General features: G+C 44.8%; 1 long non-coding RNA gene across 1 annotated transcript; it reads left to right on the top strand.

Annotated features, from left to right (window-relative positions):
* The first annotated feature begins 76 nt into the window (after positions 1-76).
* On the top strand, positions 77-26,887 carry LOC129553130 (uncharacterized). The gene is made up of 3 exons (XR_008685394.2): positions 77-298; positions 6,852-6,998; positions 22,220-26,887. It is a non-coding gene; the product is annotated as an uncharacterized LOC129553130 (long non-coding RNA).

Raw genomic sequence — 26,887 nt, 5'->3', positions numbered from 1 at the left:
AAGGACCCACTCTCAGGCTACAGTCCTGCAGGTGTACTACAAAACCCAGGATGCATCACGGGCCCTCCTTCGAGGCCCCTGCGCTTCCGGAGGTGGCCTCAGAGTGGTCCCAGAGAGAAGGGGGCGGGGCTTTAATCACGCCAGCGACGAGGAGACCAATGGACACTGATGGGGGTGGGCTTCGGAAGTCCAACTCTAGCCTCGCCCGGCAGTGGAGAGGGAAGGGGAAGGAACTCTTTGCTGGTGGTGTCATGGCTGTCCTGCAAGTTGCAGACTTCCTCTGGAGGCAGAAAATATGGTCAGTGTGCCAGAGAAAGCGCTCTAAGTACAGGGCTCTAGAGTCGCTCTTTAAAAATGCCGGTGAATACATTTGTAAATTAAAGTCATTCACGAACAAATCCGCTGGCTTAATAGACACTTGGAATGCTGGAGTTGGGCTAATGATGATAGTCATAGTAATGGCAATAACAATAATAAGTACCATTTACTGAATGGTTAGTAACCATTCTACCAACACTCATGAGCGCTCTGCTAAGCACTTTTGGGAAATTATTTAATTCAGTATCTTTGTGAAGTGTGGGCAATTATTTACCACTCATTTTGAAGAAGAGACAGGATCTGAGAAGTTGTCACTTGCAGAGAACGCACCCTTTGCTGTGGTTCCATGTCCCCTCAGCTCCCTTCTTCCAAAGGGAAGACTAACTCCCAGAGGGAAAAAAGTGCCCTTGTTTGCACTCCTTCCTCTGTGCCTTCTAGGTTCTGAGTCTTCTAGCTGGAATGGGACGGGACAGCTTTGAGGGGAGGGCCTTCTCCTGGTCTCCCCTCCCCCAATTAGCTGATCAGGAATTTAGTGAATGGCAGTAAATGGTTTGAGAGTTGTCAATGGAGGACTGAGCCTTACTGCACCTTCTTCGTGAAGATTATGACAAGGATGTGAATAAGAACGGGAAGGGACACAAACCAGCATTTAGGGAGCACATACGAAGAGCTAGCACTTTGCAAGTTGCTTTTCTTACTTAAATCTGAAGATTAATCCGTATCACCCTTTGAAATATAATGATTAAAAATTCAAACTTGTTCACTTCTTGGTTCTACAAATTGATTATGTTGCTGCGTCACTTCAGTCGTGTCCGACTCTGCGTGACCCCATAGACAGAAGCCCACTAGGGTCCCCCATCCCCGGGATTCTCCAGGCAAGAACACTGGAGTGGGTTGCCATTTCCTTCTCCAATGTGTGCAAGTGAAAAGTGAAAGTGAAGTCGCTCAGTCGTGTCCGACCCTTAGTGACCCCACGGACTGCAGCCTACCAGGCTCCTCCATCCATGGGATTTTCTAGGCAAGAGTACTGGAGTGGCTTGCCATTGCCTTCTCCGACAAACTGATTATAAATTTGGGCAAATTACTTCATCTCTTTCATTCTCCTTGGGAATAATGATGCCTACAAAATAGGATAGGGATAAAGACTGAGATGGAAGTACGCATGTAAAATGCTTACCTCATTATCTGTCCAATAGGAAGTGATCAGCAAAGGATGACTGTGTTTTTATTGCCGTCATTATGCTTATTGTAAAGATAAGGGAGAAAGGTTAAATATCTAAACTCTTTGTCCAAGGTAATTACTTAGAATTGGATTCCAGGTCTGATTGGTGCTTTGCAGTTCCTTATCTTTTGTTATTTTGATCCCTGTTTCCAAGTTTATTATTTAGAAATATATTTTTATGTGTATTTTTAGTAGATACATTTTTCTGAGCTCCCAGATATGTGACCTGGTAACTTAGAACCTTGAGAGTAGACTTTAACCTCCCCCACCCCCTATCACACACACACACACACACACACACACCCCTGGGGTTACCCCCATTCTGTACAGAATTCTCTTATGCTTGAATAGTCCTGTTTGCCCAGTTTTTTTTTTTTTTTGAGTGAGAGCCGTGACTTCTGGTTTGACAGGGTTCCAAGGAGTATTCACTATCTAATATGATTCACTCTTTGCTTAAGTCTAGTGTGCATACTCTGTTGTCTACCAACAGACATCTTTTGTTGGTTCGTGCCTTATTTGGTGGCATCAGCTTGGAAGTCAAAGGGGAAGTGACACCTTTGCCTTGTGATAGGCTGCCCATGGACCAGAAGGAAAGGGAGCTGGAAATGAGAGTTATAGGAATTTGGATAAAGGCTTTTGCTAGTTTCTGTGGCCATACATGGATGGCTTAGTTTAATTTAGCTTTAACATTAGGCTTACATTTGTGATGTCACGTGTGAGAAAAACACTGACTTTCAAATACAGTAGTGAGAATTCTAGTCTTAGATCAGTCTTGGAATTTCTGTATGACCCTGGGAAAGTCCTTTCTCCTCTCTTGGTTCAAGTTACTCATCTGTAAAATGAAACAATTGTTTGAGATTTCCTCCATCTCTGAATTAAAGTTCATTAACATATGTCCCTTTTTTAGGAGTAATAGGAGATGAGTTCCACTATGTTTTTCTTTTCAGTTTTCTCCAGTGTTACTGAAACTGACAGGTCATGTTGCTTCAGTTTCTGGCCAGAGTCTTCTGCAGCCCCTTCGGCTGTCAGCCCCAATCCCTCCCGCCAGCTGTCGGGTTCACTGCATTTTCTCTTTTCCCTAGCATGTCCTCAGAACCCATCCTGGCAGAGTAAGTGCAGTAGCTGCGAGGAAAATCTAAAGGGTCCAAGAGAAGTTCTTTATATATATATATATGTTTGTTTATTTAATCTGGCTGGGCTGGGTCTTTGTTGCTGTGCGTGGGCTTTCGTAGTTGTGGCGAGCAGGGGCTACTCTCTACTTTCACAGGCTTCTCATTGTGGTGGCTTCTCTTGTTGCAGAGCACAGGCTGTAGCGCTCATGGGTTTCAGTAGTTGTGGCTCCCGGGCTCCAGAGCCTGGGCTCAGTAATTGTGGGACAAGGGCTCAGTTGCCCTGCAGCATGTGGGATATTTCCAGACCAGGAATTGAACTGGGGTCCGCTACATTACAAGGTGCATTCTTAACCACTGGACCACCAGGGAAGCCCCCAGGAGAAGTTCTTGACCTGAGCACTTCCTGTCTCAATATGTATTGTCTCCCAAAAGCAATCCACCCCATCATGCAGCGTGATAGAGGAGACCTGACACACCCTCATCCTGCTTTAATGAGTGTGTCTCCACTAGATGGTACCTACTGATGGTTATGGGGTCTCCTGGTATGAAGGAAACATACACACACACACACAAATACACACACATTCTAGCTTCAAAGCCCAGACCAAGCTTGTAACAATGGATTCTGTCTCTAATTAGATGGTTAAGAACAAGCTCCAGTCAGTCCTTGAATCTACAGAATCAAGCCAGCGTCTCGCCATGCGGAGCATCGTTTGTATGAGCGTCATCGGCATCACCATAATCACCATCATGATAGTGGAAACACAGTTCTGTCCAACAAATATTAATTGAGCTTTGACTGTGTTCTGAATACTGCAGTACATGCTGGCTGAGGGGGAGGTAAGAAAGAGAGAAACAATAAGTTAAATCAGTAAACAGGAATACGCTCTGATAAGTGATGTGAAGGAAATAACCAGGATGATGTGCTGAAGGGTGCCTGGGGTTGCAGGAGAAGAGGAGGGCTGCATTTTAGTTTGGATGGTCAGAGAAGGCTTCTCTGAGGAGATGGCATATGAGCTGAGATTCCTGTAAATTGCTCAGGAGGACAGAGTTGTGGATGCTGCTGAAGGTAATTTTGGCTGAAGAGACAGAAGCAGAATATGGGGAGTAGAGAGCAAGAAGTAAAGTGACCAGAAGTGGCGTTGGAGACGTGGGCCTGCTGGGCCTTGAGGACCACTGGAGGACTTTAAGCAGGGGAGTGACATGACCTGTGATTATAGAAGGCTACTCTGGCTGCTTTGTGAAAAGTGCGTGGATTGGAGATGTGCCATGACTTGTAAAGATTGGTCACCTCAAGCTTCTCCACTCCGTCCCCCTGGCCCTACGTGGAATCAGTTACCAAGTCTGTAGTGGAGTGGGGAGCTCCCAGAGCACTCTGGGAACTGTGGGGGAGGATGAGCTTGAATCAGTGTGGTGGCAGCAAAGAGGGAGAGAAGTGCTCCAATCAAGAACTTCATTTAACCAATGCTAATGGAGCTCCTACAGTGTGCCTGGCACAGTTCTAGCGTTGAGGGATAGAGTGAAGATCAGGACAAAGCCCCCATTGTCCTGGAGCTTATAGTCTACTGGGGGACATAGACAGTAAACAAGAAGACTGCTATATAGTATTATGTTTGAGAATGTAACTTTGAAACTATATTTGAATAGTATGGATCTTCCCTGATAATTCAGCTTGTAAAGAATCCACCTGCAATGCAGGAGACTCTGGTTTGATCCCTGGCTCAGGAAAATGTGCCGAAGAAGGGATAGGCCAACTGACTCCAGTACTCTTGGGCTTCTCTGGTGGCTCAGATGGTCAAGAATCCACCTGGAATGCGGGAGACCTGGATTCAACCCCTGGGTTGGGAAGATACCTTGGAGAAGGAAATGGCTACCCACTCCAGTATTCTCTGGAGAAATCCATGGGCTGCGTAGAGTTGGACATGACTGAGTGACTTTCGTATAAACGCTGTGAAGACACTACCGCAGTGCGAGGGGTCGAGAACGACGGGCGGTCTGAGGCACAGTGGTAGTTGAGGGTGAATTAGATAAAGTGGGTGGGGAGGAGAAGAGAGGCTTGAAGGGTGAGTTTTAGGGTTTGGGCTTGAGCTCTGGGGTGTATGGTAATGTCACTTGCAAAGAAAGGGGTCATGAGGAGTAAATTGATGAAAAATTAGGAGTTCTGCCTTGGCCTTAGTGATCCTCCAGGATCATCCTCTCCTCAGATGGGAGATGTAATTCAGGTTTTGTCATAGGTGTCAACTTGTTTCAGTAGTTGATGGTTTGCATTTTAGAGGCTTCCCCAGCTAGGATGTCACATACTCCTGCCCTGCCCAGGGACAGGTCCTCCTGGGTATTTCCTTGTGGGAACAGGGAAGTGCCTTTCTCTGGAGCTCTGCTATGCCTGCTGATCCCCACCCCCTGGCTCATTAACCTCAACAAGTTCAGATAGGAACTCGTCATCCTCCTACCACCTCTTTTCTTGCCTGCTCACTTTCCTAAAGGCCCTGCCTCAGTTGGTGGTACCAGCTTCCACCCACTCACCCAACACAGAAAGTTGGGAGTCATCCTGGACTCATCTTTCCCCCTCCCAGTCCACATCAGCCAGTCACCCCATTCTTTTGCTGTTACCCTCACATCTGTTCCTTCCTGTCTAACCTCACTGCCCTCGCCTGAGCACCAGCCTCTGCATCTCACATTTATACTCTTAAAGGTCCTTCCTGCCTCTCAGCTGGCTTTATCCCATCTGCCCTCCTTAGAGGTGCCAGAATGAGTTTTCTCCAAAGCACACAAGACAGTTTTATTTTGGGGGCTTAGAACCGTGCCTGTCCCATGGTGCATTCCTCTGGATAAAATCCCATCCTAGGACATAAGACACATCATGATGCTGGGAACCTCTTTAGCTGTATCTCTTGCATCTGCGTAACCCTCACTAGATACTCTGATAAGACAAAACTGCTTGTAGCAAACCGAGTACATGCTGCTAACCACGCTCTGCATGTGTAGCCTCTCGAGTTCCTATTGACCACCTATTTATACTTTAAAACCCAACACAGAAATCCTCTCCTTTGGAAAGACTTCCTCTTTGCTACTTCCGGTCCCTGTACAGGCTTCAGTCTTTACCACTCATTGCATAATAGTATGCTGCTGCTGCTAAGTCACTTCAGTCATGTCCGACTCTGTGTGACCCCATAGACGGAAGCCCACCAGGCTCCCCCTTCCCTGGGATTCTCCAGGCAAGAACACTGGAGTGGGTTGCCATTTCCTTCTCCAATGTGTGAAAGTGAAAAGTGAAAGTGAAGTCGCTCAGTCGTGTCCAACCCTTAGCGACCCCACGGACTGCAGCCTACCAGGTTCCTCCATCCATGGGATTTTCTAGGCAAGAGTACTGGGGTGGCTTGCCATTGCCTTCTCCAGCATAATAGTATAGTGATCCATTTACTCTGCTGTCTGTTTAATACCTGATGAACTCTTCCAGGGCTTGAGTTGTGGCTTATTCTGCTTAGTATCTGCAAGCCTAGCATGGAGTCTGATCCAGAAAGTTGGCTCACAAATAATTAGACTGGATGAGTTTGGGTTTAAGTCCTTCAGATGCAACCTGGGAACTCTCATTCTTCTAGAAACTTCCAGCAACCAAGAATTATTGGCAACAAAGGCAATTTAGTAGGAGTGAATCATTGTGCTTTATGAGGGAGAATAGCAAATGGCCTGGGAGCCATCATGTATTTCCTAACACCATGTTTCATCAGGGCCAACTCTAATTACAGATGGGTCTCTTACATCTGGGATGCAGGAGCAGTCATCAAAGCTTTTTCACAGTTAGAGCAGAGTGCAGTGGTTGCAGTCTAGATGTCACAGTCTGGCAGGGCTGGGCCCTGGCCTCCCTGGCTGTGGGACTTTGGAGTGGCAGTGTGTCCTCTCTAAGGCTTGGTTTCCTCATCTGTAAAATGAGGATGAAGATGACTCTCAAATCTCTGGGTCAGGACTCCGCTGACCTTTTACTGTCAAAGGTGCAGGTTCAAGCCCTGGTCAGGGCACTAAGATCCTGCAAGCTGGGAGGCAAGCCCCAAAATAAATGGTTCTTCAGCCTGTGTGAAAATGAAGTGACTTCCTACATCTAAAGTGCTTGACACATGAGAGCTTTGTTGGTGACTATTAGAAGGACAGAGCATTCATGCTGATAGTTAAGTCTTCATTTAAATTTCTCTCTGGCTTCCCAGGTGGCCTAGTGGTAAAGAATCTGACCACATAAGCAGAAGACATAAGAGACTCAGGTTCGATCCCTGGGTCAGGAAGATCCCCTGGAGGCGGGCATGGCAACCTACTCTGGTATTCTTGCCTGGAGAATCCCATGGATGGGGAGCCTGGTAAGCTATAGTCTATAGGGTTGCCAAGAGTCAGAAACGACTGAAGTGACTTAGCAGTCACATTGCTCTTACTAGTGAACACAAGCAGACTAGACTAGGGTGCCTGTTTGGCTACCTTAGAAAACTTTAGGACTTTTGTTCATAGCATTCATCATGATACTGTTTGCATCATATTTCATCTGACTTCCTCACTCAGCTCAGAAAGATCCCAGAGGGCAAGGACTATATCTTTTAATCCTTAACTCAAGACTGTTCCTCACACAGAGAAAGCTCTCACTGAATATTTGAATGAGCAAATCTTTCTTACTGGCACGCTATCTTGGCATGGAGTGTGTGTGTGTGTGTGTGTGTGTGTGTGTGTGTGTGTGTTTTAGAGGAGAAACCATGGGTAGAAAGCCCACGGTGATCGAGAGGAGAGGCAGGCTCTGGTTAGGGGTGTCACTGCCTTAGGCTGTGAGGCCAGTGTGTATAATAAGAATAGTTTGCACAGTTCTGCCTTGGAAACCAGAGCTCTGACTGAGAGCTTAGCCAGCTAGCCGGCAAGACTAGCTATCTGAAGACTGGAGCCTAGTGAAAATTCTGAAACTGCGGGATTATCAAAAAAAAAAAAAAAGTTTATTTGCTAGCTTTGAAAAGCAGAATTAAAAAAAGAAAGAAAAAACCTTCTCAATATTCTCTTCATCTGTAATACAAATGATCAGGCACTTCCTGTGCACAAGCCCACAGATGAGAGGAAGCAGGAGCCAAGAGTAAACCAGGTGCTTCATAGGAAGTTATTGGCTAAGACATGAAGAGTAAGGAGTTCAGTGTGGTCGCCAGACTAATGCTGATCTAAGTGTGGGGCACAGGTGGGTGTCAGTCCCACCTGTCTGTGATGAACTCCCTGTGGGATAGGAGCTTACTGCAGAATGTACACCAACTACGCTGCTAGGCACACTGTTTCTGGTTCAGTGGATATTTTTTTCATAGCATGACATGCTCGACATGCTTCCCTGATGGCTCCATGGTAAAGAATCTGCCTGCAATGCAGGAGACACAGGAGATGTGTGTTCCATCCCTAGGTCAAGAAGATCCTCTGGAGGAGGAAATGGCAAACCACTCCGGTATTCCTGCCTGAAGAATCCCATGGACAGAGGAGCCTGGCAGGCTACAGTGCGTAGAGTTGCAGAGTCAGACATGACTGTGACTGAACAGTCATGCACATGCTTGATGAAGGTAGCATTGTATTGTTCCCCATTTGGGCACAATCTGTCACTGCCTTAGGCTTATACCAGTAACAAGTTGTTTGTTGACCTGAGGGCAAGGTCAACAACCTTTGAGCAGCACTGGTCTAGATCCTGGATTTCAAATCAGACTTGGCTCACTGCTGGTTAAGTGAGTCTCCTAAGCTGTCTGAATTCCAAGTCTGGAAAATGGAAATTCATTCATGCCCAACAAAATTTTTGAGCATGTACTCTATGCTAAGCACTGTTCCCTGAGTGGAGGGTAATGCAGTGACCCTGGCTGATAGAATTCCTGCATTCATGGGGCCTGCAGATAAAGAAGTGAGAAAATTACAGCTTATAGTAAGTGCTGTTGTTACTAAGTCCAATTTCACTCTGCCCACTGCACCACAAGCCAGTGAATCCGAGAGGTGAGCTGTTGAGACAAAGAATATGACTTTATTCAGAAAGCCTGCTGACCAAGAAGATGGCAGACTAATGTCTTAGAGTAACCATCTTGTTGGGGTCTGGATGCTAGTTTCTGTTACAGAGTCTGAGAGAGAAAAGCAATGAGGAACCAAAGGGAAAAGGCAGAATAGAGAGGGAGAGGCAGTGAAGAAGTAAAGTAAAAAGGGTCTTTAGTCTTGCAAAACATATCTAAGAAGGGTTAGCCATTGGAAGGGGTGTGTTAATCTCTTCTTTTTGTTGTAGCTATACACAGGTGGGTAGGGTCAGATTGTCTCTCTGTGAGGTGAACAAACCACTTCAGTTTACAGTCAGGCAAAGGGGCAGGGTCCTTTGAGGCAAGCCATTATGTAGGATTATAGTAACAAAAGCGATGAAAAGCAAGTTCAAGAAACAGTTTCCAACATGGAGTCAGAATTGTCTTCTCTGGAGCAAAGTCAGAACTGGCTCCTGTGCAACACAGTTAAGAAAGTCAGCTGACTCTTTGATGTGTGTGTAACAGATTGCGTGGTTAGGATGGTTTAAGAAGGAATCAGCTACGCAAAGAACTCAAGAAAAAGTTCTCTAAGCAGAGACGAGAGCCAGTGCAAAGGCTCTGAGGCACGTTAGGGAAAGAAGATGGTCAGTGTGTCTGGAATTGAATGAGGGAGGAGAGAAAGCATGTGGGGAAAGGTAAGGTCAGAGAGGATCCAGTTCATTTGGGACCTGGTAGGATGCAGGGAAGAATTTGGATTCCATTCTAGAAGCAAGGGCTTCCCCAGTGGCTCAGCAGTAAAGAATCCACCCACAATGCAGGAGACACAGGAGATGTGGGTTTGATCTCTGGGTTGGAAAGGTCATCTGAAGAGGGGCATGACAACTCACTCCAGTATTCTTGCCTTGGAAATTCCATGGACAGAGGAGCCTGGCAGGCTACAGTCCATGGGGCCAAAAAGAGGCTGACTCCACTTAGCAACTGAACACACAAACACATACTCAAAGCAATGTGATACCATTGGAGGGTTTGAAGCCCAGACTGTAAAGCTTTTTTCTGAACCATGTTAATGAGTTTGGACTTTGTTCAAAAAACAGGGACCCACCAGAGATTTTAAAGCTTGGGAGTGTCAGGATTAGAATCACATTTTATAAACTCTATTTGGGCAGAGGTAAAGGTAACAGCTTAGGTGGAACTTGAGACAAAGAAACCAGCAAGGAAACACATTCTGGAAGTGGAACGAGTGAAGAAATGTTAAGAATGACTAAATTAACATCCTTAACTGGATCATAACTTCCTTATGTTATGAGCCCCACTGCCTCTTGCTTTGGATGTTCTGTGACATAAACTTTAGGACTTTGTGAAAATTCAATATTTAATTGACATTCTACTAGCTTATTTCAGGAAAGAGCCAATTATGATTCCCTGTTGGAACTGTTTCTTTGACTTGGTTTTCTAATTTAATCATACATGATGGTACACCTCAGAGAATCCTGCCCCTTTGCCTGACTGTTAAGCTAAAGCGCCTTTGTTCAGAACCCTGTCCACTGTAGACAGCAGGAAACAAGAAATTAACACATCCCCTGCCTGAAGCTCCCCTGGTGGCTCAGACAGTAAAGAATCTGCCTGCAATGTGGGAGACCTGGGTTTGATCCCTGGGTCAGGAAGATCTCCTGGAGAAGGAAATGGCAACCCATTCCAGTATTCTTGCCTGGAAAATTGCATGGACAGAGGAGCCTGGCATGCTGCAGTCCATGGGGTCTCAAAGAGTCTAGTACAACTGAGTGACTAACACTATACACCGCCTGAGGCCTGCCATTCTGAAATATTTGCAAGATTAGTGGCTTTTTACTTTATTTCCTTACCTCCCTGCATCAATAAAAGAACCTGGCATCCAGACCCCATAAGAGAGTTATTTTGAGACATTAGTCTACCAACTTCTTGGTCAGCTGGATTCATCTCCTCGGCACCTTGTTTCTGTTTTATTGGCCTGTCGTGCAGCAAGCAGAGTGAGCTTGGACTAGGTAACAGCTGAATTGAGTAGCTAATGTAAAATCACACTAGAGCCTCCATCTGCTCTTCAGAAACTGACTCCATGTGTACAGAGTTTATCTTGTCTGTGGTATAGAAGTCTGTCTCCTTTACCTTGCTCACTTCTCATCTGTTTACTTTCATACCCACCAATGCTCAAGTACAGAAAGTGTCTCTGTTTCCAGTAGTAACTGTTCAGGAATGATTTCCATCTGGACCCGAACAAATGCTTAAGCCCTGTTTGGAATGTATTTCCAGAGTCTTCCAACCAGTGTTGCACAAGGCAAATTGTCACTTGGCCAGCCCATTTAAAAGAATTCTTAGAACTCTTATATGAGAGAAGACCTGTTCATTATGTCGACTAAAAAAAATGCACAGCTTGAGAATTTTAAGTTTTCATTTGGGGCAAAATGAGGACTGCGGCCCAGGAGGCAGCACCTGAGAGAGTTCTGAGAGACTGATCTGAAAAGGTAGTGGGGGGGAAGTCAATATGTAAGGTTTTGTGAAGGGGAATGTCAATGCAATCAAGCATTTATGTTACAAGAGGTTTTCTCTTAGTCACGAGGATCTGATGTCACTATGAAGAATCCCTTCATCCCTTAGTGCTTTTCTAGATATGAGGAGATGCAGGGATTGGGATCATAAAATCTTTTCCCAAAAATATCCAACTATCTAAGACCTGTCCCACCATATTCCCTGGGTCACAGAGTGCCTCACTCCACCCTGAACTCCCTCAGGGTTGCTGAAAGTCAACAGCTGCAGAAGCACAGGTTTCAGTCTCCACAGAGGCAGGTGGCAAATCCCTTGTTGTTCAGTCATTGGCAATGCTCTTGGCAAGTGCCAGTTTGTAGTTGACAGTTACCAAAGGCCTATCTAGCCATCATGTTGGTAACAATGGTGATATTCCCAGTGAGTGTAAGGTTCTTTCTTTATGGAAAGGAATTCAGAGACGGTGCAAAGAGGATAAGAAAGTAAAGTGGAAAAAAAAAAGAGAAAGTAAAGTGAGAGCTTATTTAAGCAAAGATAACACTCTCAGAGGTAGAGTGGGCAGACATGTGAGGAGCTGCCATCCTGTTTCTTTCGCAAACTGGTTATGAGGGACGTACAAATGAACGGGCAAAATATTCCTGGGAAGGAGGAGTTTGGGGGTCATCTTCCTTGACTTTCATCCCAGCTCCATTTTTCCAAGGGGAAGAGGGATTTTTGTCCTTATTTAGCTTAAATCAGAAGTGTCATGGCCTTGGTGCATGATGGGTACTTCTTACCTGTAAGGATTGTTGTTGTTGTTTGGTCACTCAGTCGTGTTCAACTCTGCGACCCCATGGACTGCACCATGCCAGGCTTCCCTGTCCTTCACCATCTCCCAGAGCTTGCACAAACTCATGTCAATCGAGTCAGCGATGCCATCCAACTATCTCATCCTCTGTTGTCCCATTCTCCTCCCGCCTTCAATCTTTCCCAGCATCTGGGTCTTTTCTAACAAGTCAGTTCTTTGCATCAGGTGGCCAAAGTATTGGAGTTTCAGCTTTAGCATCAGTCCTTCCAGTGGATATTCAGTACCAATTTCCTTTAGGATTGACTGGTTTGATCTCCTTTGCATTCCAAGGGACTCTTAAGAGTCTTCTCCAACGCCACAGTTCAAAAGCATCAATTCTTCGGTGCTCAGCTTTCTTTATAGTCCAACTCTCACATCCATACATGACCACTGGAAACACCATAGCTTTGACTAGATGGACCTTTGTTGGCAAAGTAATGCCTCTGCTATCTAGGTTTGTCATAGCTTTTCTTCCAAGCAGCACGTATCTTTTAATTTCATGGCTGCAGTCACCATCCACAGTGATTTTGGAGCCCAAGAAAATGAAGTCTGTCATTGCTTTCATTGTTAGCCTGTAAGGCTAATCTGATGGTAATAAGAGCACAGTGAGCAAAAGGTTGTATTTGGATGCGGGAAATCCCCACCTTCCCCTGTCTTTCTTTGTCTGCTACTCTTATCACCCTTTGTTGTTGTTGCTGTTCAGTCCCTCAGTCCTGTCCATCATCTGCAACCCCATGGACTGCAGCATTCCAGGCTTCCCTGTCCTTGGCTATCTCCCAGAGTTTGCTCAAACTCATGTCCATTAAGTCAGTGATGCCATCCAACCAACTCCTCCTCTGTCATCCCCTTCTCCTCCCGCCTTATCACACAAAATGTATGGTTTCCTGTCAGTTTAAAAGTTTTTGCTTTCCTTTGTTTGCCTAAGGACCTCCCCCTCCCACTTACAAAATGTGTGCTTTCCTGCAGCCTGGCCTCTGCCCCCATTTCTCTGTTCATACCTAGCTACCTGCCTACTGTAAATAGCTGTGTAATGAGCAACTGTACCAGATACTGGACTAAGGGATTTACCTTTATTCTCTGATTTTAAACCTCACAACAACCTTAGATGATAGGTGTTCTTGTTTTAAACTATTTTAATGAGAAAGAACCTGGAAATCATAGAGGCTAAGTAACTTACCTAATGTTATACATCTAACAGGATGCCAACTAAGATTTTTTTTTAAGTAATTTTATTTATTTATTTATTTTTGGCTGTGCTGGGTCTTTGTTGCTGTTTGAACTGTTCTCCAGTTTCAGGGTCGTGGGTTCTTCTGATTGTGGTGGTTTTAATCTCAGGTGGCTCCAGCCTGAACAGCTGGGAGGGGGGCTTGGGTTCCCAGCCAGAGATTGGGCTGGGTCACGGTGGTGAAAGCACCAGATCCTAGCCACTAGACCAGTGGTCAGTGAGAAGGGCCCTGGCCCTCGGCTTAGCAGAAAAGAATTTCCACAAAGATGAAAAGTAGTGAAATAAGTAAAAAGTATTTATTAAGAGAAAAAAGGTACAGTAAGTGTAGATAGGCACATGGGCAGACTCAGGGAGAGAAAGAGAGAGTCACTGAGTCACACCCTCATAGCAGTTTCAGTTACTTTTATGGGGTATTTCTTCTCGTTTTCCTTTGGCCAATCACTTTGATTTGCCTAGTTCACAGTCCGTATTTGGTGTATCTCAGGATCCTCCCATGTGTGTGCATGCATCTCTTAGCCAAGATGGATTTTACTGAAAAGGAGTCTGGATAGAGCATAATAACTCCCTTTTGGCATCCAAGGTGCTTTTCTGTGCATGTGTGGTCAGCAAGGTCTTCCTGACTTCAAGAATGAAAAATATGTGGTCCCGGCAGGGCCAGCCTCCTCTTCTTAATTGTCCTGCTGTTGTCCCCTTGGAGTTTCAGTCCATAGGGAATGAATCTCTAATCACTTTACCCTGGGTAGGGGGGTGGGCATCTACCTCCTGCCTTAGTTTCTCTTGTGGAGAACGGGCTCTGTGGCTCATCGCTGTAGGGCACACTGCAGTAGTTGAAGCATGTGGGCTCATCAGTTGCAGCTCCTGGGCTCTGGAGCATAGGCTCAGTAGTTGAGGCGCATGGGCTTAGTTGCTCCACAGCATGTGGGATCTCAGATCGGGGATCAAGCCTGTGTCTCCTGCATTGTCTGGCAAATTCTTTACCACTGAGCCACCAGGGAAACCTGCCAACCAAGATTTGAACCTAATTCTTTCTGATTCCAAAGCGTTGTATCATTTTAGTAAATTTTAATTTAGTTTTTAGTGACTTCTTATAATTTTAAAGTTATTTATGCTCATTGTCACACGTTCAAACAATTTGATATTATATAAACTACTGAAATTATTTGTTCTGGTTATAGATTGTTATTGTTGTTCACTTGCTAAGTTGTGTCTGACTCTTTGCGACTCCGTGAACTGCAGCATGCCAGACTCCCCTGTCCTTCACTATCTCCTGGAGTGTGCTCAAACTCATGTCCATTGAGGCAGTGATACCATCCAACCATCTCATCCTCTGTTGCCCCCTTCTCCTCCTGCTCTCAATCTTTCCCAGCATCAGGGTCTTTTCCAATGAATCACCTCTTTGCATCAGGTGACCAAAGTATTAGAGCTTCAACTTTAACATCAGTCCTTCCAGTGGGTATTTAGGGTTGATTTCCTTTAGGATTGACTGGTTTGATATCCTTGCTATGTAACAAATCACTCCAAGCTTAGTGGCTTAAAAACACTCATTTCGTTTGCACCTCACATGTTTTGGGTCCTAACTGGGCTTAGCTAGTTGTGTCTCTCATTTTTTCTGTCCTCTGGTTGTGGTTGCTACTGCTACTGCTAAGTCACTTCAGTCGTGTCCGACTCTGTGTGACCCCACAGACGGAAGCCCACCAGACTCCCACGTCCCTAGGATTCTCCAGGCAAGAACACTGGAGTGGGTTGCCATTTCCTTCTCCAATGTGTGAAAGTGAAAAGTGAAAGTGAAGTTGCTCAGTTGCGTCTGACTCTTCGCGACCCCATGGACTGCAGCCTACCAGGCTCCTCCATCCATGGGATTTTCTAGGCAAGAGTACTGGAGTGGCTTGCATTGCCTTCTCCATGGTTGTGGTTGGAATCATCTTAAAGCCTTCTCCCTCTCATGCCTAGTCCCTGATGCTGACTGAGATCTTACTTGGGTTATCTGCTGGAGGATACACTTGACTTCTCCCTGTGGCCTGGGGCTTCCTCAAAATCTGATGTGTGGGATCTAAAAGGAAACAGAAACAAGTAGAAGCTGTTCATTTCTTAGGATCTGGGTTGAAAACTGATCCAGGGCCACTTCTGCTACTTTCAATTGATCAAGCCAAAACTGAGGAGAAGGAGGGCATTCCAGGAATATCAAAGATTTTGAAAGTCATATTTAAAACTGCCACAATCTGCTTCTGACCACACATTATTTCTATTTCTCATTCTTCAAAATGTGGTCATTCCATCCCGAGATTCTCACAAACATCTCATGCCATTCAGGTTCAGGCTTGAAGTCCAGGATTTTGTCTTTGGCCTTAGTTCCAGGTATGACAGAGATGCATTGACTGTGCTTTCTTAGTTACAGCTATTCAAGAATGAGTCTTCTTAAAGAATGAGTCTTCTCGATCTGAGTATCTGTGGATTAAAAAGACAATCCACCTGTCTTCCACATCCAATATCCAACTGTGGGCTAGGCATCTGAACACTGCAGTAAATGTATCGTGGGTTCCTTGATCAGGGTCTAGTTCTATTCAGTGTTTCCTTTCAGCTCTGCCTGTTATCTGAAATCTGGGTTTACTTCATAGTGAATGTGGAAACCAAATGACATACCCAAATCAAAGAGTGTGAGAAGGAAGGATTTATTACTTGCAGCAGCAAGGAGAACACCAGGGATCTTCCCCAAAGCCAAATTGGGGAAGTTTTAAGCCTAGGATACGTGCATATTCATGAAGGGGCTTGAGCAGAGAATTGGGGCAGAGGTTGACAGAGCTCAAGTTTTGGTTGATTGAAGTCACAAGAGTCAGAGGAAGCCAATATTCCTTAGGTTCTGACCAGTCTGGGGTCTTAGCATCCAGTTACCATCCTCCACCTGAGTGGCTGCGTTAATTCCTACAGAACTCAAAGATATATATCAGATTGTTAGGTATATTTTTAAGTATCTCCTTTGTTCCCCTTCAAACTGATTCTAAAAAACAGGATTTTTAAATGATTTCCTAGAGTTCCTTACATGGGGAAAAAAGCCATGTGCACAGAACTCTTTGGCCGCTGTAAGTCCTTTTCTACCGTGAAAGCCTTTTCAGGCTGCCCTTAAGAATCTTCAGTTCAGTTCAGTTCAGTCGCTCAGTCGTGTCTGACTCTTTGCGACCCCATGAATCACAGCACACCAGGCCTCACTGTCCATCACCAACTCCCAGAGTTCACTCAAACTCATGTCCATCAAGTCGGTGATGCCATCCCGCCATCTCATTCTCTGTCGTCCCCTTCTCCTCCTGTCCCCAATCCCTCCCAGCATCAGAGTCTTTTCCAGTGAGTCAACTCGTCACATGAGGTGGCCAAAGTATTGCAGTTTCAGCTTTAGCATCAGTCCTTCCAATGAACACCCAGGATTGATCTCCTCTAGAATGGACTGGTTGGATCTCCTTGCAGTCCAAGGGACTCTCAAGGGTCTTCTCCAGCACCACAGTTCAAAAGCATCAATTCTTCGGTGCTCAGCTCTCCTCACAGTCCAACTCTCACATCCATACATGACCATGGGAAAAACCATAGCCTCGACTAGATGGACCTTTGTTGGCAAAGTAATATCTCTGCTTTTTAATATACTATCAAGGTTGGTCATAACTTTCCTTCCAAGGAGTAAGCGTCTTTGAATTTCATGGCTGCAATCAGCATCCGCAGTGATTTTGGAGCCCCAAAAAATAAAGTCTGACACTGCTTCCACTGTTTCCCCATCTATTTCCCATGAAGTGATGGGACCAGATGCCATGATCTTTGTTTTCTGAATGTTGAGCTTCAAGCCAACCTTTTCACTCTCCTCTTTCACTTTCATCAAGAGGCTTTAGAGTTCCTCTTCACTTTCTGCCATAAGAGTAGTGTCATCTGCATATCTGAGGTTATTGATATTTCTCCTGGCAATCTTGATTCCAGCTGTGCTTCTTCCAGCCCAGCGTTCCTCATGATGTACTCTGCATATAAGTTAAATAAGCGGGGTGACAATATACAACCTTGATGTACTCCTTTTCATATTTGGAACCAGTCTGTTGTTCCATGTCCAGTTCTAACTGTTGCTTAAGAATCTTAGACATCTTTTTTCTAAGAGATTTTCTAAATAATAGCAAAAAAAAAAAAGAAGCAATCTTTTTTTCTTACTGTTAATGAAGAGAGCAGGGAGATACAGCATAATGCTCTTTAGAAGCATTTTATCTGTTTGAAACGGTTAACTAGGTGCCTTCTTAGACATTTCTGAGCTCTTAATGAAAGATACTATGTTCATCCTTCGCTGGAAAGCCATTTTAATTTGAGAATATTTTGCTCTATGGAGAAGCTAGGAGTGAGAAGTACTTTTATTTTCAAACCCAGAAAACTCTGGCTCTTTTACATACCCTCTACATTTTAACTGAAAGCTTAAAAAGTTCCTTTTTTAGCTGTTCTCTCTTCTTTGCATTGGGGTCACAAAGAGTCAGACACGACTTAGCAACTGAACAATAACATTAGGCAGGTTGGTCAGATCATCATGTAACAGGGAATAGCAAATTCTGACTCCAAGTTGGATCTGTTTCTTTTTACTTTAACCTTTGCTTTTCTTTGCTCTTATTATTATAATCTCTGTCTATAGCTGTGAGCATACATAATGGCCTGCCACAGGGAACCTTTGCACCTGTGAATGGCTGCAGAAAAGAAATGAGCACATCCCTTCCCTGATGCTGGCCAATCAAGGAGATACTTTGCAAGATCAGTGACCTTTTTACCTTGTTTTCTCACCACCTCTCCCCCTCAGATTGTATAAAATAAACCAGCATCCAGACCCCATAAGACTTTTTTTTTTTTGGAGACACTAGTCTGCCATTTTCTCAGTGTGCTGGGCTTTCCAAATAGTCATGTTCCTTGCCTCACCACCTCGCCTCTCAGTTTATTGACCTGTCTTGCGATGAGCAGAGCAAACTTGGACTTGGTAACAATCATGTCTATGAAATATGTTTCCTACTTGTCTACATTACAACAGACAGCAGTGTCTCCAAACTTTCCACCACCTGTAAGGGTGGCAACTTGCTTCCTATACCAAAATATGTTCCAATTATTGCTGTATAATAAGTCACCCAAACATAATAACTTAAAACAGCAACAGTTATTTTTTATTGCTCATGGATCTCAGGCTTGACAAGGTTCATTTAGCCAGTTCTCAATCAGGGTCTCTCAGGCAATTGCAGTTGTCTGGCTGTAGCCAAAGTCAGCTTGAAGACTGGCCCAAGCTGCACGCATCTAATCCCTCTGGGAATCACTGGGTTGTTGTCAGGTGAAGCCAATTAACTGAGGGCAGTCAAGCTGAGAGGCCATGGGGAGTTTTAGAGTCAAAGTGGAGCTCAGACTAGTATATTGGACCATATGCAAGATCGTCAAAAAGAAAGGCACTTGTTGGGAGAGAAAACTGGGATGTAGAGATGACAAAGAGCACTGGGCACACAGACTCCTGGTGGCTTTCTTTATTTTTTTTAATTAAAGGTCATTTTTTTGCTTTTTTTTTCTTTTAAATTTGGCTCCATCAGGTTTTAGTGGTAACATGCGAACTCTTAATTGTGGCATGTGGGCTCTAGATCCCTGACCAGGGCTCAAAGCTGGGCCCCCTGGATTGGAAGTGTGTGCTCAGTTGCTCAGTTTGTCTGATTCTTTTGCAACCCCATGGACTATAGCCCATCAGGCTTCTCTGTCCCTTGGATTCTCCAGGCAAGAATACTGGAATAGGTAGTCATTTCATTCTCCAGGGGATCTTCATGACCCAGGGATCAAACTCAGGGCCCCTGGAGTCTTTACCACTAAGCCACCAGGGAAGCCCCACATTGGGAGTGCAGAGTCTTAACCGCTGAACCACCACGGAAGTGCCCTGGTGACTTTCTAAACCTATACATTCAGTATTTCTGTTAAAGAATCCAAGCTCAGTCTGCTTGCTTCACTGCTGCTGCTGCTAAGTCGCTTCAGGCATGTCTGATTCTGTGCAACCCACCAGACTCCTCTGACTCTGGGATTCTTCAGACAAAAATACTGGAGTGGGTTGCCATTTCTTCTCTAATGCATGCATGCATGCTCACTCACTTCAGTCATGTTCGACTGTGTGTGACCCTATGGACAGAAGCCCACCAGGCTCCTCTGACCACGGGATACTCCAGGCGAGAATACTGGAAGGGGTTGCCATTCCCTTCTCCTGCTTGTCTCACAACGGGCCAATAATCAGGAGAAGAGGTGTTGAAGCAAGGAATAGCAACTTCACCTGAAAAGCTGGGGCTTGGAGAAGATGGAGGGCTAGTACTCTAGAGTACCAAATACCATCATATCAGGGTCTGGATGCTAGTTTCATTATTGAGTAGGAGAGAAGGTGAGGAAGTAAAGTAAAAAGGCCATTGTTGTTATTCAGTTGGTCAGTTGTGTCTGACTCTTTGCTCCCCCATGGACTGCACTCTGCCAGGCTTCCCTGTCCTTCACTAAAACTCATGTCCATTGAGTTGATGATGCCATCCAACTATCTCATCCTCTGTCATTCCTTCTCCTCCTGCCCTCAATCTTTCCCAGCATCAGGGTCTTTTTCAGTAAATTGGCTCTTTGTATCAGGTGGCCATAAGTCTTGGAAAATATCTCTTGGCTTGGCCAGCATTGAGGAGGGGGTGTGTTAATTTCTTCTTTTCTGCAGCCATTCACAGGTGGGCACGGTCATAAAGTCTCCCAGTGAGTTGAACAAAGGCAGAAAGGCAGGTTCCCTAAGGCAGGCCATTATGTATGCTTCCAGCTATGGATAGCATCTGTTTAGTGATTATAATAACAAAATCAAGGAAAGACAAAAGGTTAAAGTTTAAGAGGTAGATCCAAGGAGGAGTCAGGTTTTGCTTTTCCCCATTATCCTTTCCATAATACCTTTGCATTCTCACCAGAAACTTCCATTTTGATTGATTCAGCCTGGGGATATTTCTGTTTCCAACAGGTGACATACCGCTCTGACAGGTAGCCTGGAGGGATATGGTGAGGTTCTTTATTGTCACTGTAGGAGCAGTGGGAAGAATCCAGTGTGTGCTTCAGGGGCCTTAACTCCAAGGTTCATTTGTGCTCTGTCAGGTACAACCCTTTGAGACCCCCTGGACTTGGCTCTTCTGTCCATGGGTTTTCACTGGTGGCTCAGATGGTAAAGAAATCCTTTCAGTTCAGTTCAGTCACTCAGTCATGTCCGACTCTTTTCGACCCCGTGAACTGCAGCACACCAGGCCTCCCTGTGCATTTCCAACTCCCGGAGTCCACACAAACCCATGTCCATCGAGTCGGTGACGCCATCCAACCATCTCATCCTCTGTCGTCCCCTTCTCCTCCTGTTCTCAATCTTTCCCAGCATCAGGGTCTTTTCCAATGAGTCAACTCTTTGCATCAGATGGGAAGATTGGGATGAGTGGGAAGATTATTCCAACTATTTTGGGGAAAGGGCAGAGATTTCCAGGATTTGGGCCACTGTCCACTCCTTGGTCTTGTAACAATGCCTTGGAACTGTCATGGCACCTCTGGGTATGTCACTTCATTTGCTGATTGAGGATCAATGTCTAGGCTTGTCTGCTATCTTGGTCCCATTTGATTCTAATTGGTTTATGTTGTGTCCTTGGGCTATGTCATTCTTTCAAAAGTTGTGCCTTGCGCCCAGGCAGATTGGGATGGGAAAAACTGCTCCCACTAGCAAATCACCACTTAATTTTTTTTAATAATATATATCTGTTTTTATCTGTTCTGGGTCTTCATTGCTGAACATGGACTTTCTCTCATAGCAGCGAGTGGGGCCTACCTCTACTTCCTGTGCTCAGGTTTCTCATGGTTCAGTTCAGTTCAGTTCAGTCGCTCAGTTGTGTCCGACTCTTTGTGACCCCGTGAATCACAGCACGCCAGGCCTGCCTGTCCATCACAAACTTCCAGAGCTTACTCAAACTCATGTCCATCATGTCGGTGATACCATCCAACCATCTCATCCTCTGTCGATCCCTTCTCCTCCTGTCCTCAATCTTTCCCAGCATCAGGGTCTTTTCCAATGAGTTGATTCTTCGCATGAGGTGTCCAAAGTATGGGAGTATCAGCTTCAACATCAGTCCTTCCAATGAACACCCAGGACTGATCTCTTTTACGGTGGACTGGTTGGATCTCCTTGCAGTTCAAGGGACTCTCAAGAGTCTTCTCCAATACCACAGTTTGAAAACATCAATTCTTCAGCGCTCAGCTTTCTTTATAGTCCAACTCTCACGTCCATACATGACTACTGGAAAAACCATAGCTTTGATTAGATGGACCTTTGTTAGCAAAGTAATATCTTTGCTTTTTAATATGCTGTCTAGGTTAGTCATAACTTTCCTTCCAAGGAGTAAGCGTCTTTGAATTTCCTGGCTGCAATCAACATCTGCAGTGATTATGGAGCCCCCAAAAATAAATTGTGACACTGTTTCCACTGTTTCCCCATCTATTTCCCATGAAGTGATGGGACCAGATGCCATGATCTTCGTTTTCTGAATGTTGAGCTTTAAGCCAAGTTTTTCACTCTCCTCTTTCCCTTTCATCAAGAGGCTCTTTAGTTGTTCTTCACTTTCTGCCATAAGGGTGGTGTCATCTGCATATCTGAGGTTATTGATATTTCTCCCGGCAATCTTGATTCCAGCTTGTGCTTCTTCCAACCCAGCGTTCCTCATGATGTACTCTGCATATAAGTTAAATAAGCAGGGTGACAATATAGAGCCTTGACATACTCCTTTTCCTATTTGGAACCAGTCTGTTGTTCCATGTCCAGTTCTAACTGTTGCTTCCTGACTTGTATACAGGTTTCTCAAGAGACAGGTCAGGTGGTCTGGTATTCCCATCTCTTTCAGAATGTTCCACAGTTTATTGTGATCCACACAGTCAAAGGCTTTGGCATAGTCAATAAAGCAGAAATTGATGTTTTTCTGAAACTCTCTTGCGTTTTCCATGATCCCGCAGATGTTGGCAATTTGATCTTGGGTTCCTCTGCCTTATCTAAAACCAGTTTGAACATCTGGAAGTTCACGGTGAGGAGATACCCCTCGTCCAAGGTAAGGAACAGCGTCTGTGCTTTGCTGGAGCAGCTGTGAAGAGATACCCCATGACCAAGGTAAGAGAAACCCAAGTAAGATGGTAGGTATTGCGAGAGGGCATCAGAGGGCAGACACACTGAAATCATAATCACAGAAACTAGTCGATCTGATCACACGTACCACAGCCTTGTCTAACTCAATGAAACTAAGCCATGCCGTGTGGGGCCACCCAAGATGGGCAGGTCATGGTGGAGAGATCTGACAGAATGTGGTCCACTGGAGAAGGGAATGGCAAACCACTTCAGTATACTTGCCTTGAAAACCCCATGAACAGTATGAAAAGGCAAAATGGTAGGATACTGAATTAGAAATTCCCAAGGTCAGTAGGTGCCCAATATGCTACTGGAGATCAGTGGAGAAATAACTCCAGAAAGAATGAAGGGTTGGAGCCAAAGCAAAAACAATACCCAGCTGTGGATGTGACTGGTGATAGAAGCAAGGTCCAATGCTGTAAAGAGCAATATTGCATAGGAACCTGGAGTGTTAGGTCCATGAATCAAGGCAAATTGGAAGTGGTCAAACAGGAGATAGCAAGAGTGAATGTAGACATTCTAGGAATCAGTGAACTAAAACGGACTGGAATGGGTGAATTTAACTCAGATATCCATTTTATCTAGTACTGTGGGCAGGAATCCCTTAGAAGAAATGGAGTGGCCATCATGGTCAACAAAAGAGTCTGAAATGCAGTACTCAGATGCAATCTCAAAAACGACAGAATGTTCTCTGTTCGTTTCCAAGGCAAAACATTCAATATTACAGTAATCCAAGCCTAGGCCCCAACTAATAACGCTGAAGAAGCCGAAGTTGAACAGTTCTATGAAGGCCTACGGAGAGGGCAATGGCAACCCACTCCAGTGCTTTTGCCTGAAGAATCCCATGGATGGAGGAGCGTGGTAGGCTGCAGTCCATGGGGTCGCTGGAGTCGGACACGACTGAGAGACTTCACTTTTACTTTTCACTTTCATGCATTGGAGAGGGAAATGGCAACCCACTCCGGTATTCTTGTCTGGAGAATCCCAGGGACGGGGGAGCCTGCTGGGCGGCCATCTATGGGGTCGCACAGAGTTGGACATGACTGAAGCGACTTAGCAGCAGCAGCAGCATGAAGACCTACAAGACCTTTTAGAACTAACACCCAAAAAAGATGTCCTTTTCATCATAGGGGACTGGAATGCAAAAGTAGGAAGTCAAGAAACACCTGGAGAAACAGGCAAATTTGGCCTTGGAGTACGGAATGAAGCAGGGCAAAGGCTAATAGAGTTTTGCCAAGAGAACGCACTGGTCATAGCAAACACCCTCTTCCAACAACACAAGAGAAGACTCTACACGTGGACATCACCAGATGGTCAACACTGAAATCAGATTGATTATATTCTTTGCAGCCAAAGATGGAGAAGCTCTATACAGTTAGCATAAAGAAGACCAGGAGCTGACTGTGGCTCAGATCATGAACTCCTTATTGCCAAAAAGCCCTCTCAGGGAAGGTCAACATATAAGATATAGTAAAGTGCAAATTCAATGCAATCAAGTGCCTATATTACAAGAGGTTTTCTGCTAGTCACCAGTATCTGGTGTCATCATGAAGGGATTTAGTGCTTTTCTGGATATGAGAAGATGCAAGGATTGGTATCATAAAATGTGTTCCTGAAAATATCCAACTATCTAAAATTTGTCCCACCAGATTCCCTGGAGCACAGAGTGCCTCACTCCACCCTGCACTCCCTTAGCAGGTGTTGAAGGTCAACAGCTGCAGCAGCAGGGGTTCAGTCTCCTCAGAGGGAGATGGCAAATGCCCTTGTTTAGTCATTGGCAATGTTCTTGGAAAGTGCCAATTTGTAGTTCAGTTCAGTTCAATCGCTCAGTTGTGTCCAGCTCTTTGCGATATCATGAATCACAGCACGCCAGGCCTCCCTGTCCATCACCAACTCCTGGAGTTCACCCAAACTCATGTGCATCAAGTCGGTGATGCCATCCAGCCATCTCATCCTCTCGTCCCCTTCTCCTCCTGCCCCCAATCCCTACCAGCATCAGGGTCTTTTCCAATGCGTCAACTCTTTGCATGAAGTGGCCAAAGTATTGGAGTTTCAGCCTCAACATCAGTCCTTCCAATGGACACCCAGGACTGGTCTCCTTTAGGATGGACTGGTTGGATCTCCTTGCAGTTCAAGGGACTCTCAAGAGTCTTCTCCAACACCACAGTTTGAAAACATCAATTCTTCAGCGCGCAGCTTTCTTTATAGTCCAACTCTCATGTTCATACATGACTACTGGAAAAACCGTAGCTTTGACTAGATGGACCTTTGTTAGCAAAGTAATATCTTTGCTTTTTAATATGCTGTCTAGATTAGTCATAACTTTCCTTTCAATGAGTAAGCGTCTTTGAATTTCCTGACTGCAATCAAACATCTGCAGTAATTTTGGAGCCCCCCAAAATAAAGTCTGACACTGTTTCCCCATCTATTTCCCATGAAGTGATGGGACTGGGTGCCATAATCTTAGTTTTCTGAATGTTGAGTTTTAAGCCAACTTTTCACTCTCCTCTTTCGCTTTCATCAAGAGGCTCTTTAGTTCTTCACTTCCTGCCATAAGGGTGGTGTCATCTGCATATCTGAGGTTATTGATATTTCTCATTTCTCCCAGCAATCTTGATTCCAGACTGTGCTTCTTCCACTCCAGCATTTCTCATGATGTACTCTGTATATAATTTAAATAAGCAGGGTGACAATATGTAGCCTTGACGTACTCCTTTCCCTATTTGGAACCAGTCTGTTGTTCCATGTCCAGTTCAAACTGTTACTTCTTGACCTGTGTATGGGTTTCTGAGGAGGCAGGTCAGGTGGTCTGGTGTTCCCATCTCTTTAAGAATTTGTAGTTGACACCCTGAAAATCACCACTTTAGATAAAAGGCACACATTTATGCATAAAACTATGTTCCCCAACTTTGACCTCTGCATGTGACTTTCCAATCCACTTGACTCCCTTCCCTTGGTGTTTTTTTGCCTGCAAAACTAAATGGCATCAGGAGGAAGTAGATACCAATGCCAACTTCATTTATTTATTGTTTTTTTCATTTAATTAAAGAAAATTTTGGCCTTGCTGCGTCTTCATTGTGGTACTTGGGCTTAGCTGATCCATGGCATTTGGGATTTTAGTTTCCTGACTAGGAATGGAACCCAGGCCCCCTGCATTGGGAGCATGGAGTTTTGCCACTGGTCCACCAGAAAGTCCCTCATTGCCAATTTTATAATACTGGCATTGAAGAAAGGAAATCCTGCATTGCCCCTTCCTTCCTTCTTTGAGGCCAAGTGCAGTCCTGCCAGTTTAATTATCTGCAGTGATTGTAGCATTCACCAGGTCTGCAGATCCATCCTGGCATGAAAAGCAGAAGCCTTGGCCAGATCTGATAGTGCAGGGAAATCAGATCCTTTCCCTAGTACCCTTCACGTGGGCCCCAGCTGGGGACGGAGGGTCACAGCTCTGGTGGCTCAGAGCTGGAATACATTTGGCACTGCCATTGCCTGAGGGAGAGGAAGGGATTCTATTTCCAGCTGTTATACCAGAATTTCACAATAGAGGGGTCATGCGCATAGCAGTCTGCTTTGTGTAGAAACTAAATTTACATGGCAAGAGTATGATTTATCCAGAGAACTATAAAAATATCTTAATTTTCCAAAAAGACCTTTGTTTATACTTTATGTAAGCTTGAGGAAAAAGTGAGTTATTCTTGTTGAATATTATGGTGATGATAATCATTTCATCTGGGGTAGTGGCTTTCTTCTGGCCTCTGCTGTCAGAACCTATGCAGCAGGATGGGCCTGGCTCCCTGAACTTATTACTTTCTCTCTTGCTCATTTACCTGACTTCTGCTGTTCCTTGATCTCCAAGCTCCTACAGGACCTTTTGTGTTTTGTTTTTTTTTAATTGAAATATATGAGAGAGTTAATTCTTAGGTAGGTTGATAAGGAGTCTGGGGCCCTTGAGGAGGAGAAAGGGGCTCCCAAGGAGGAGAAAAGGGCAAACTTTTTTTTGTACATTGCTTCATCAGTGTAGAAATATAACAGTGTATCTTGCTCGAGGACATGTTTTTCCTTAACAAGAACCTTCTGACTAATCCGGTTATCTTAAGATTTATGTTGTGGGAGTGGGTCTGGTAAGATCTTTCTATTATTATTCTATTATTAGTTCTAACCTTGTTAATTTAAGATGTATTTTGTGGAAATGGGTCTGGAAAAAGTATTTAGCTCCCCTGCTAAGACTTATGGGGGGGTTGGGGCGGGGCACTCTCCGTCCCACTTCTGATGTCTGTGTCAGAAGCTTTCTCTTTTTTATGCTTTAATAAAACTCTGCCACACGAAAGCTCTTGAGTGTTCAAGCCTGGTCCCTGGTCCCAAAGATAAATCTTCAGAGATCACGACTCCAATACCATTCATCTGTAAGCGATCATATAGAATATAGTTGATTCACTGTATTGTGTTAGTTTCAGGTATAGAGCAAAGTGATTCATATATATATATCCATATACACATATATGACT

The sequence above is a fragment of the Moschus berezovskii genome, chromosome 18 (genome assembly GCF_049115385.1).
Source record: "Moschus berezovskii isolate FMDL1 chromosome 18, NW_MosBer_1.0, whole genome shotgun sequence".
NCBI classification, from domain to species: domain Eukaryota; kingdom Metazoa; phylum Chordata; class Mammalia; order Artiodactyla; family Moschidae; genus Moschus; species Moschus berezovskii.
The sequence above is the reverse complement of the archived record's forward strand: the minus strand, read 5'-3'. Positions and strand labels throughout refer to the sequence as shown.